Raw genomic sequence first — 13559 nt, forward strand, 5'->3', positions numbered from 1 at the left:
TCTTCTACACATGAGGAGTTAGGGCCCGATGGTGGATGGTTACTCCTTCACAACGGTGACGGATATCCTGTCTGCCGAAATATAAATCCCACTATATCCTATTGGATTTATAGTTCACCGGATGTGATATCCGTCATGGTTGTGACGGAGTAACCCGGCCGCAAAGATCTAAACCAAGCCCTTAGTTACTCTACTCTTTGAGATCCAGTTGAGGGGTTTCTTTCTAAATAGCTTATTGTGTAATTTGTGATTTATTTTATCTTTTCCATAGCATATAACTGAGAAACCAAATAATCAACTGTTTTTCTTTTCTCATTTTATATGTGTAATAAATTATGTAGTTCAGCAACAATGTGATTCTGTTGCGGAATTGTGTGTTATAGCAGCAAACAAGTAAAAAAAAGGAAAAAAATTGAAAGAATAACTAAAATAACTTAGCAGTAGATAGCTATCCACCAAATCCTCATATAAAATAAGCATTTGCAAAGGTAAGTTTCTTGTTTTACAAATGCTTACTAGCTAATGCTCTTGGCTCACCAATGATTGTAGAATTACGGCGTTAGCATGAGCAAACACAAAATAAGCAAATGGTCTTCTTAGATAGTAATTTGCTATCATTTCAAGATGGCCACCACACTGAGTCTATCATAAGCAAGGGATAGACCTAAAGCCTACTCTAATTACACATTAAAGTATTCGTTACTATGCAATCTGCCATGTCGAGAATGTAAAAACATTAGGCGTGAAGAACAGTTTGGGAATGTTTAGCATAGAAAAGCATGAGGGATGGTGGAATCTCCTCCCTCGCCCAGTGAAAAATAGGTAAAATACTGCGCACTCCTAAAGGTGTTACATTCAGGACTGTTGAATTTGATATAATGACATCTGCATTATCTCTTTTGGTCATTTGTAAAATAATGAGTCTCCTCATTTATTACAAATGGTGACAGGCCTGTTGATTACATATTTATATTAGAGGTAATAAGTCAATTGTTGATTACTTTGTCATGTACCTGAGGACTCACTTGATGAGTATTTGGATTGAGATTGTTTGCCACCTGCTTATTGTGTACCTACCCAAGGAACCAACTGGTGATCTGTTTGTGTTGTAATTCATTCAACTGTACTTTATACAGTTGTGGACCTAATACTTCGTCTGTTTGATGTACAGTCAGTTTGAGGAGCTGGTTCACTACATAATTGGAATAAGTTGTAATACAGTTAGTTGTTGCTAAAATCTGGAGATTCAGGAGTTATCTGCTAGATCCCCTGAAATATATTTATTTAGTTTACATGTTGTATTTTACTTACTTTGGTTGGTGGCTGCAACCCTGAATGACTGTCATCGGTATACTGGTTTAGGGTAAGAATCTGAAAATAAGCGGGTGAATTCTGTAAGCAAGTCTTAAAAGTCAGTTTCTGTAGTTTTGGGGTATGGTAGCCTTGTGATTGTATTAGTGTGGGGCCCTAGGCCTCCATGCATAAATAGTTGGTTAGGGTGTAGAACTGGCTAAGGGCACGTGCGACCAGCCCCTTTTATTATCAGGGTCACATGTCCTGTGACGCCTGTGCTGGATGGGTGTGGGGTGGGGTGTGAGTCAGACCTCAGGGATTGGCAGGTGACAGAACAACTAGAACAGTGACCAGCAGGTCACTACATCCCTCCAAAACTTTATTCAAACTGGAACAACAAAGTCCAACCTGTGGGAGAGAATAAAACAATAAATAGAAACTTCCACTTATTCTGTTCAGCTGCTTGCAGAAACAAGACGATTGTATATCTGCAGCTAGGATCACCAGTTCTGCTTGGCACGGTTCAGTGTTGCCCTGCGGGTCCGGTACTCTTTAGACTTCAGGGGTGGAAGTTGACACCAGTGTCTCTCTATGTCCAGTTCTCTGGGACGGTGCAGGTGGAGTGATGTTGAATCACCCATCAGTCCTGGTTGTTGTAGCATCCTATCTAATGTAGCATTGCTTCTCTCTTCAGAATGGTGGAGTCGTTGCAAACATCCCTCTCACCAGGATGCCCCCTTCGCAGGTGTTCCCCTCTCACAGGATGTCCCGAAGGCGCTCTTCACCAGGCTTCCACTGGACTGGGTGTACTTTGCTGTGCCACTCCAATGCCACTCACTAGGTGTGTGGAGGAAGCAGTATGAGTCCCAGCTTCAAGTCCCTGGCTCCACCTGAAGGGTAGTTGCTTACTCATGCCACTTAGCACAAGACCTTCATCTTCCTAGGACCTGCGGAAGAGCGGCTGTAGACTCATCTCTCATGGCAGGACCGCTCTCCCCGGTGTCCCTGAGACTTTTACCCCTGGGTCGCCATGATCTAGTGTGGAGTGGTTGGATCCTCTTCTTCAGGACGTCCGAGCAGCCTCACCATCCAGTCTCCCGTGCGACCCCAAAGGTAGATGTCGCGAATAGTTCAGCCTGCTCCCCTCTGGATTCAAAAGGTTTGCTCGGTGCTCTGAAGACTCTTGAATAACTGGTTTCTCCAGGTGCCACCGATGCTGCTAGGTACTGTGCTCCATGCCAGATGTTCTTGCACTCGGTCACCTTTGCCTTCTGGTGTGCGAGTTGTCAGATCACACACTCCTCTCTTCTTCTTGAAATTTCTTCACAGTGGCGTCATGCCACACAATTCCTCCTTCTTGTTCTTTTGCTTCACGACACGGTCTCAACCAATCAGGTCTTGCACTTTTTCTCTGACCAGGCCTCTCCTTGTGACATGCACTTCACACAGGTCTCCCTGGTTCTGTCCTACCCCTAGGATAATGCATTCTCTTCTTTCGGTGACCAGACCTGTCGTAGCGACCTTCTTCCATTCATTACTTCTGACTTCAGGTCAATCTTGTCAGACCTCTCCTCGGTCCTCTTCACGGACCTCTCCTCGGTCCTCTTGTCAGACCTCTCATCAGGTCGCTGCTTCTCTGACATCTTCTCAGGTCATCTCTGCTGACCTCTTGCAGGTCATCTCTGCTGACCTTTAGCAGGTCATCTCCGCTGACCTCTTGCAGGTCATCTCCGCTTACCTCTTGCCGGGTGTAGGAAGGTGGATATCTGACTATGGTTACCCCCAAATTTTTTGCCTAGTGTCTAGCTGGTTTTTCGACTTAGTTGGCCTGAGATCCTGCTATTCAGGATCTCAGCCTGGCTGTTCTCTCTTTAAAATGGACTCCATGTACCCTAGGTACATACCCAATTGGTTGGATCACCCTGTCAGCCCCTGTACCAGTGTACACTAGGTACCCAGGGCATTGGTGTACCCAAGGCCTGCCAAGGGCTGAAGCATGTATTATGCCACCCCAGGCTTGGCCTAACAATTTGACACAACTGGCTGATCACTCAGCTGGGGTAAGTTGGTGTAATCACCTCTTACTTAGGTGTAGTATACCTATACCTAACCTTAAATGGGACACCTGGTAACCTATAAGTCACTCCTATGGCAGGCCTTAACAATCCTGAAGGCAGAGTGCTTGGTTCCATGTGAGATGGTGCTCTGGCATGAGCTGAGCCTGTCTGCAGTGGTCGGAACAACTTCCTTCTACTGTTTCCAGATATCGTCATACCATATACTCTTAAGTGCATTATGAACCTCGCGGTTAAATGCTATCTTTGGTTTGGCTTTATCAAAACATGTCGAGTAAGGTGTCATACGAATTGGAATACTAACCCCTCGCCAATTCTGGCGACGGGGTTAGCATTCCACCCTTCTAGAGGGACACGACATGTACAGTACCTGAAACCCGGGTAAAATCAGACATAGCCTCAGCTCCACAAAATGGATGCTGCCACCACAGACACAAGTCTGCCCTCCTGCTGCTGGGAGTCCTTCCAGCTTGGGAGGTGTGGACAAAGGGTTTCCTGCCAGGGGAGGTGCGTGCACCACCCCAGACAGGATTTTGTGTATTGGTCAGGTAGGGCTTGAAAGAAACCAGACATGCCTGTGGCTCACAAGGAGCCTCGGTGCATATGCCAGTTCAAACCGGTCCTGGGGCACACCAGTCCCGGGCCTGGGGCGAGCTGGACAAAGGATTGGGGGTGTAACCACCCCCCTTCCTGGTCCCACCCATAGGGAGGGACCTAGCAGGTAGTCCGGCCCCTAGAATCCGCTTAAAGGTAGGAGCTGTGTCCTAAGACTTCAGACATCCTGGAATCAACTTGAAACTAAGAAGAAGACGGGAACTTCGACGCTCTGCCGCACAGAGGACTGAAGCCAATCTCCCCTGTGGTCAGGGAGTGACCACCTTGCTAACGCAAGCACCATCCAGCGAATCAACGTCTGCTTTGCCGCCGCCTCCCGCCGGAGCCCGAGCCCAGAGACTGACAAGACCTGGACCTCCAGACCTCTCACCGCCCGATCCACAGTCCCTGCAAAGAGGAGACCCGTGGAGGCACCGAGACACGTGGAGCCAGCCATCTTGAAACGACTACGACAAGCTGACCAGTGCAACAACCGAGGCTCCCTCCAAGTTGTGCTTTGGGTCCTGAGAAGCCCAACCCTCGAGCAGCATCTGCACCAAAGGTGAGCCCTCCAGCATCTCCACGATCTGCGTGGGGCCCTTCTGCATTTTGCCACTCGACGCGCCTAACCGGTTGCTGGCCGCTGGCTAGTGGCCATCTTGGCGACGAAATCTACGACAAACACCGCTGGTCTGGTTGCTCCAGACTGGCCCTTGCTCCCCTCCAAAGGAGCAGTTCCTCTGACCTTGCTGGTCAGAACCATCAGCTTAAACTCCTTGCCTACAACAATTGCTTTTGCCAAGGCTTGGTTGCTTCGATCAAGTCGCCGACACCGCCGACAGCGAGAGCCTGCGTGGGACAGCTCGTGACTCGACTCCTGGACGTCGTCGACCTTCAGGGACCACGTGGCTGCAGAGTCAAGCTACACCTTCCTTCCTGTTTGCACCCGACATCGCCTGGTACCCACCTGGTGCCACGCTGGTCACTGGCTAGTGACTGTGAACACTGTCCCCTCTGCTTACAGGTCTTCAACATCTCCGATCCACTCTTGGATCCACTGCATCTCTTCCCGACCGACCGCCTGCAGCACTCTTGTCTACAGGCCCCACGGACCCGATAGAAGAAACCCGACGCACTTCGAGGCCTATGCACCCGCTTCCTGTGGGTGAGGTAAAGCTGGCACTCCTGTGCCCAAGTGTAGTATTACATCTCTAGTGCCTGTGTTCCAAATCTTAAGTTCCTAGGTCATCCGGAAGATTCCTTTTGCAGTAACTTTGTACTTTTTACTCACCCATTGAAACCTATGGGAGCACGCGTGTGACTATTTGCTCTGCACACGCCACCCGTGGACCTCCTGGTCACTAACTGACGTTAGCTCCTTGTAGGCCCAGCGATTCTAGAGGCCCTAGGCCTTTTCCATTTTCTGTTCGTGGTACTTATACCACTATTTTAGTATATGGTTCGAGTGGCCACCAGGGCCTATCCATATAAAGTGCAACTTCTGTGTATTCTGTGATAATCTTGCTTGACGATTTGTGCTCCTGTGCTCATAAAGAGACTAGGGGTTACTTTGAGAAATAAATACATATATATTTTGAATATATATCTGTGTGGTGTCCTTTCATTGGTATAAAAGGGGGTTACTATTGGTAAAACAGCTTGCTTAACACGCATCACGAGTTTAGCCTCAAAGACTGCTTAGCCTACGCTACCACTAGGGCAGCTAGTCCAAAAAGGTTGACTTACAACCACACCATAAGGGTTGCTTGGCATGGTACAAGGTGGTCACTAGAACTAGTGAACAGCATATACCAGGCCAACTTCTCACATTGGTGAGCAGCGGTTGGATTTGAGCTTGCTGTGTTTTACCATTGTAATCTCTTGGTTACCAATTGAAAGATCACATAGGTACCTGTAGGTACATATAAAACAAGATTAGATATACTTAAGTTCTACTGAACTTAGTTGTTGTAGAGCAAAGGGAGTAGCACACCCTGACTACAACTACTAGATAGGTTTAGTAGGTAAACCCAAGTGTAGGTAGATTGCAACACATCCACCCACACTTAAGAGCAATGGCCGGGGCAGAGGGGTCCACTGTACCCATCTCTGTTGAGAGTGACCCCCAGAGGGCACCATCCAGCTTTGCTACCCTTAATCAGAATGAGCTCAGGCATTTGGCAACTCTTAGAGGCCTTAAACAGCCCAAGAACCCAAACTCTGCTGAGCTCAGAGAGCTCTTACAGAATGATGAGAATCAGAGAGCACTCAAGAAAGCTTCCCAGTTAGCCCCCTCAGGGTCAGGAACAGGAGGCCCCCCTTCTGAAGATACTACAGAGGTACCCAGTTCCAATAGCCATCCCTTAGATGAGAATCATACTACAGGGGAGGAAAGTGGTGAGGATACAGAAAGTAGTGATGATGAAGGGAGAACTAGCCCAGTGCCAAGTATTATACTTGGCCCAGCTAAACCAAGGCTATTGGGGACTGACAGTGGGTTCACCCCACTGGATCTCCCCAGTGGACTTAACACAGGGCTTGGAAGGCAAAGGAATCGCTCAGGTGACTCCAATGCTTCTCATGGCTCTAGAAGCTCTCAAGGTCACTCCAGGAAAAGGATGACCACCCCTCAGAGGAGGGAACATGAGGCCAGAATGCAGGAAGCCCAGCTGAGGATCAGGAAGCAGGAGCTAGAAGTAGCCCTGATGGAAGAAAAACTGAACAAGGCTAGGCAACCTAGAGAGAGTGGGTCTATACCCACTGGTGGCAGCATTGTCCCTAAGGACAAAGATAGGGTTTTCGATAATAGAAACCTGTCTAAGGTTGTGCCCCCCTACAAAAGTGGGGATGACATCCACAAGTGGATAACTGCTCTTGAGAGAGCCTGCAAAGTACAGCAGGTTCCTGAAGACCAGTGGGCAGCAATCCTCTGGCTCTCCTTTGAGGGAAGAGGCAGAGACAGACTCCTCACTGTTAGAGAAGAGGATGTCAGAAACTACAGAGTCCTGAAGAGTGTTCTAGTTGATGGGTTAGGCTTAACCACTGAACAGTACAGGTTAATGTTCAGAGACACCCAAAAGACACAGACTCAGGACTGGTCTGAATACATTGAATGTGCCACTAAGGCTTTGGAGGGTTGGTTGCTGGGAAGTAAGGTGTCTGATTATACAGGATTGTACAATTTGATGATGAGAGAGCAGATTTTAAGTAATTGTCAAAACCAGCTTCTCCATCAACACCTGGTAGACTCAGATTTGACCTCTCCCCAAGAATTGGGAAAGAGGGCAGATAAATGGGTCAGGACCAGGATCAGGCCTAAAAACCAGGGTGGTGACCAAAAGAAAGATACCACCAAGCCTCAAGAGAAGGGTGGGGATAAAGAAAAAGAGAAACCTTCCTCAGGGCCCCAAAACTCCACACAGGGTGGTGGGTCCCAAGCTCCCTCCTCTACCACAGCTAAAAAGCCCTACTGCCATGAGTGTAAAACTCCTGGGCATTGGAAAACTGACAGCGGTTGCCCAAGGGCTAAAAACAAAACTGTTCCTCCAATTACTCCTGTCACACCACCTATTACTGTCAGCAGTAATCCCCCAGGTGGTGGGAGTGCCCCCAGAAATCTGGGTGGGTTTACTTGGGGAACACAGGGGGACCCTGGCTTAGCCAATTCCCCTGCAGCAGATACTCTTGTCTGTGATGGTGGCATGGGGTTTGCCAACTTCACTGCCTGTCCCAACACTTTGGGTAGGTACAGACAGGAGCCCTACATCAATGGTACAAAAGCTGAGGCCTACAGAGACACTGGAGCTAGCATCACAATGGTGGCCCATTGGCTAGTTCCCTCTGAGCAGCTTTTGCCTGGTTTCTCCTACCAGGTGACCAACATTGATGGCAAACAGAACAGTCATCCCATGGCAGAGGTATGTCTCAGCTGGGGAGGTGTCACTGGCCCTAAAAGGGTGGCAGTGTCCCCAACCTTGCCTGTAGACTGCTTACTGGGGAATGACTTAGAACTCTCAGCTTGGGCTGGAGTTGAACAAGACACCCATTCTAAAATGGTAGGCCTGTCACAAAAGGGTAGGGGGGTTGTGCCATTCACAACCCCTGTCCAAATAGATTTCCTCCCTGAAAAGGTTGGAAGGGCAGTGGTAGCCACAGCCCAGGCACAGACAGACTTCCCTGTAGAGACTGGCAGAGCTGTGACAGTCACAGCTCAAACACAAACTGAGTGCCCCCCTGAAAAGGTTGGCAAGGCTGTAATGGTCTCAGCCTATACTCAGACTGACATAGGTGTAGTGAAGCCTGAAACAATGGATCACTCCACACATACTGAGAGTAGTGGGGAGGAAGAAAAGTCTCCCTCTCCCCAGACATTAGGAAAAGGTCAGCCTCCTCAGGGATCTGACCTCACCCCTTGTGAAGGAACTGCCCCAGAGGTAGCCAGGCCTGGCCTGGCAGAGCCTCTGATGTCAGTGGCCCCTTCCAAGGTGGGACCCAGTCTGGTGCAGGTAGCCTGCCTCTCTCTACCCTGCCTCAGTCAGCCCAGGGCTGCAGAGGTCAGGGAGGCCAGTGGACCCCCAGAGGGCCCCTGTCCACAAGAACCCCCCCATCAAAAGAATGAGGATTGCCTGGCTAGTAGCCCTAGTCAGGTGATGGGTAAAAACATTCCTGAGGGATCTCCTTTACAGGTAGTTAGGGACCTCCCCCAGAGGGATTCTGTTGGGCACAGGCAAACCTGGGACCTTAGGGCCCCAAACCTGACCTGTCCCTCCAGTAAGCCCACAAAAGGGACCCAGCCTCCAGCTTTAGGTAGCCAGAGGCTGACCCTGAGAGCACAGTGCAACTCAGTTAAGGAAAGAAAGGCATCCATGGTGGAGGGGGATTGGAGGAAGCTGAGGCCTCACTTTGAGGACACTCACTTCAGTACTCCATCTCAACACCAGCCTTTTACTTTGCCAAGACACACCAAAGGTAGAGATTCCCTATGGTGGAGACCCTCTGATACCCTTAGGGTGAGGGATTGCTTAGTGGACCATGAGACAGGGGGTAACCATGCCAGTGCTGGTTCCTCCTTATATGGCCACTTGGGCAATATAGGCTTACCTGGTCAAGGTCAGCCTTATCTCCCTTCGTTTGGGGGGGGGGTTGTGTAGGAAGGTGGATATCTGACTATGGTTACCCCCAAATTTTTTGCCTAGTGTCTAGCTGGTTTTTCGACTTAGTTGGCCTGAGATCCTGCTATTCAGGATCTCAGCCTGGCTGTTCTCTCTTTAAAATGGACTCCATGTACCCTAGGTACATACCCAATTGGTTGGATCACCCTGTCAGCCCCTGTACCAGTGTACACTAGGTACCCAGGGCATTGGTGTACCCAAGGCCTGCCAAGGGCTGAAGCATGTATTATGCCACCCCAGGCTTGGCCTAACAATTTGACACAACTGGCTGATCACTCAGCTGGGGTAAGTTGGTGTAATCACCTCTTACTTAGGTGTAGTATACCTATACCTAACCTTAAATGGGACACCTGGTAACCTATAAGTCACTCCTATGGCAGGCCTTAACAATCCTGAAGGCAGAGTGCTTGGTTCCATGTGAGATGGTGCTCTGGCATGAGCTGAGCCTGTCTGCAGTGGTCGGAACAACTTCCTTCTACTGTTTCCAGATATCGTCATACCATATACTCTTAAGTGCATTATGAACCTCGCGGTTAAATGCTATCTTTGGTTTGGCTTTATCAAAACATGTCGAGTAAGGTGTCATACGAATTGGAATACTAACCCCTCGCCAATTCTGGCGACGGGGTTAGCATTCCACCCTTCTAGAGGGACACGACATGTACAGTACCTGAAACCCGGGTAAAATCAGACATAGCCTCAGCTCCACAAAATGGATGCTGCCACCACAGACACAAGTCTGCCCTCCTGCTGCTGGGAGTCCTTCCAGCTTGGGAGGTGTGGACAAAGGGTTTCCTGCCAGGGGAGGTGCGTGCACCACCCCAGACAGGATTTTGTGTATTGGTCAGGTAGGGCTTGAAAGAAACCAGACATGCCTGTGGCTCACAAGGAGCCTCGGTGCATATGCCAGTTCAAACCGGTCCTGGGGCACACCAGTCCCGGGCCTGGGGCGAGCTGGACAAAGGATTGGGGGTGTAACCACCCCCCTTCCTGGTCCCACCCATAGGGAGGGACCTAGCAGGTAGTCCGGCCCCTAGAATCCGCTTAAAGGTAGGAGCTGTGTCCTAAGACTTCAGACATCCTGGAATCAACTTGAAACTAAGAAGAAGACGGGAACTTCGACGCTCTGCCGCACAGAGGACTGAAGCCAATCTCCCCTGTGGTCAGGGAGTGACCACCTTGCTAACGCAAGCACCATCCAGCGAATCAACGTCTGCTTTGCCGCCGCCTCCCGCCGGAGCCCGAGCCCAGAGACTGACAAGACCTGGACCTCCAGACCTCTCACCGCCCGATCCACAGTCCCTGCAAAGAGGAGACCCGTGGAGGCACCGAGACACGTGGAGCCAGCCATCTTGAAACGACTACGACAAGCTGACCAGTGCAACAACCGAGGCTCCCTCCAAGTTGTGCTTTGGGTCCTGAGAAGCCCAACCCTCGAGCAGCATCTGCACCAAAGGTGAGCCCTCCAGCATCTCCACGATCTGCGTGGGGCCCTTCTGCATTTTGCCACTCGACGCGCCTAACCGGTTGCTGGCTGCTGGCTAGTGGCCATCTTGGCGACGAAATCTACGACAAACACCGCTGGTCTGGTTGCTCCAGACTGGCCCTTGCTCCCCTCCAAAGGAGCAGTTCCTCTGACCTTGCTGGTCAGAACCATCAGCTTAAACTCCTTGCCTACAACAATTGCTTTTGCCAAGGCTTGGTTGCTTCGATCAAGTCGCCGACACCGCCGACAGCGAGAGCCTGCGTGGGACAGCTCGTGACTCGACTCCTGGACGTCGTCGACCTTCAGGGACCACGTGGCTGCAGAGTCAAGCTACACCTTCCTTCCTGTTTGCACCCGACATCGCCTGGTACCCACCTGGTGCCACGCTGGTCACTGGCTAGTGACTGTGAACACTGTCCCCTCTGCTTACAGGTCTTCAACATCTCCGATCCACTCTTGGATCCACTGCATCTCTTCCCGACCGACCGCCTGCAGCACTCTTGTCTACAGGCCCCACGGACCCGATAGAAGAAACCCGACGCACTTCGAGGCCTATGCACCCGCTTCCTGTGGGTGAGGTAAAGCTGGCACTCCTGTGCCCAAGTGTAGTATTACATCTCTAGTGCCTGTGTTCCAAATCTTAAGTTCCTAGGTCATCCGGAAGATTCCTTTTGCAGTAACTTTGTACTTTTTACGCACCCATTGAAACCTATGGGAGCACGCGTGTGACTATTTGCTCTGCACACGCCACCCGTGGACCTCCTGGTCACTAACTGACGTTAGCTCCTTGTAGGCCCAGCGATTCTAGAGGCCCTAGGCCTTTTCCCTTTTCTGTTCGTGGTACTTATACCACTATTTTAGTATATGGTTCGAGTGGCCACCAGGGCCTATCCATATGAAGTGCAACTTCTGTGTATTCTGTGATAATCTTGCTTGACGATTTGTGCTCCTGTGCTCATAAAGAGACTAGGGGTTACTTTGAGAAATAAATACATATATATTTTGAATATATATCTGTGTGGTGTCCTTTCATTGGTATAAAAGGGGGTTACTATTGGTAAAACAGCTTGCTTAACACGCATCACGAGTTTAGCCTCAAAGACTGCTTAGCCTACGCTACCACTAGGGCAGCTAGTCCAAAAAGGTTGACTTACAACCACACCATAAGGGTTGCTTGGCATGGTACAAGGTGGTCACTAGAACTAGTGAACAGCATATACCAGGCCAACTTCTCACACCGGGCATCTCCTCTCTTGAGCACATGCTCCAGGCACCTCAATATCACACCAATGTGGCTCTCTCTTTGCAGCCTCCTGTCAGGTCAGCTTCACAGGATGAGTCATGCCGTGTGACCACCTGGGCCCTGTTCCTCATAGAGCGCTCACTATCGGACTCCAGCCCGTACTGTCCCTGTCTGGGTTGCATCTTCGGCTCAACTTTTTCCCTTGTGCTCTTACTTCTTCATCGGATGTCACGCCACTTCTCTTCATACAAGTACACTTTTTTCCCCCAACCAGGTTGAGCTGCAGCAGCTGTCCCTGTGCTGCATTCATTTATCTTAATCATTGTTTCTCACCAGGTCTTTTGCTAGTGTGTGTTGTTTCTTCTAGCTTTGTGTAGCTCACATGGCATTGCTGGCAATAGTCACACCCTTGGCCTAATTCAAGGCACTCATACTACCCATTCTCCTCCTCTGGCTCCTCTGGCGCCTCTGCCAAAGAGCAGTTCATTAACGGTATGCCGCTTTGCCTAAGATTCCTTTCAGTTTTCTTGAAGTGCTCAGTGTTCAGTTTTTGGTTTTTTTTTTCAGCCAGTCTCGGTAGCGCAACATGGCCACTAGATGGCACTGTTGCATTAGTCCTAGGTCCCGGCAGCTTCCTTCATGCTGCGGGCCTTCGTGCTCTCTATCTCGGAGGTTTTCCTGCCTCCACAAGACATCATCCTTCTGGCTGCGTGTCACCCGGAGGCACACACGGGCACAGTGCGGATTTTTCTCCACACCCGTGCAGGCCCTCACTCCTGCATCAGATGCTTCCTGTGGCACCATGGAGCAATTTGCCCTTTTCTTTTCTGCATGGCTCCCCACATCACAGCCGGTGAGTGAAACGCGTCTTTCTGCCACGACTGTGGTGCTGGATTGTGGGACATGCCTAATCTTGCGTTTCTTTGTCTGCGGGCAGTTACCTTGATGACTCTTGGGTAGCAGGATGCTTGAAGGCTTTGGCTAATTTAGGCGGCTGCAGCAGCTCCCATCACGCTGCGGGTCACTCTGCTTATCTTTTATGCCGCAACCATGTTCATTCCTCCCTGGGGCTCTCTCATGCCACCCGCCTACCCTGCGCACTAGCGGCTGACAGCGATCTGCTCCTCGGTGCTTTCTCTTTCACATCCACTGTTGGGCACCACTTTTGAAGGCCGCAACCCGACCACCATATTGGGCTGCACACCATTCCGGCACGACACCGCCTGCAGCCCAGTACTTCGATCACCCGCAACTGGGTACCTCGATCAGAGCAGCAGCTCTTCCTCCTGCTGCTTGATCGTCACAGCAGAGGCTGCAGGGCCCTCAGCTGACTGGCCCCATTCTGCCTCGCTTCTCCCCTTGCCACACTCTTTCGGTCCTTTACTAGTGCCGGGTGGGGGTCAGCCTCATCGCTGGCTTCTGGGGGTATTTTCCTTTCCCCACGATAGCTGTTTTCACCGCCTGACCATTTCCATGCACCTTCTGGGGCTCACCTCATGTCCTGCGGGCAGTCATTTTGATGCGGGGTGGGCTCCTGCTCAGCTCCTTCAGTTGGGACTCAGCAGGCTGGTGGCAGGGTCATGCCACCGGCTCCCAGACTCTCCATGTGGACTCTCCTTGTTCGTGTGCCGCCACGTGCTTGCGGGCACACCCGGTGCAGGGTGGGCCCCCGATCACCTCCTTCACCCAGGGACTCT

General features: G+C 50.5%; 1 protein-coding gene across 1 annotated transcript in view; it reads left to right on the forward strand.

Moving 5' to 3' along the window:
• Positions 1-13559, forward strand: part of LOC146780156 (hydroperoxide isomerase ALOXE3-like) — a 110879-nt gene that overhangs the window by 33433 nt on the left and 63887 nt on the right. The window lies entirely within an intron of this gene.

Source organism: Triturus cristatus, chromosome 12 (genome assembly GCF_964204655.1).
Source record: "Triturus cristatus chromosome 12, aTriCri1.1, whole genome shotgun sequence".
Lineage (NCBI taxonomy): Eukaryota > Metazoa > Chordata > Amphibia > Caudata > Salamandridae > Triturus > Triturus cristatus.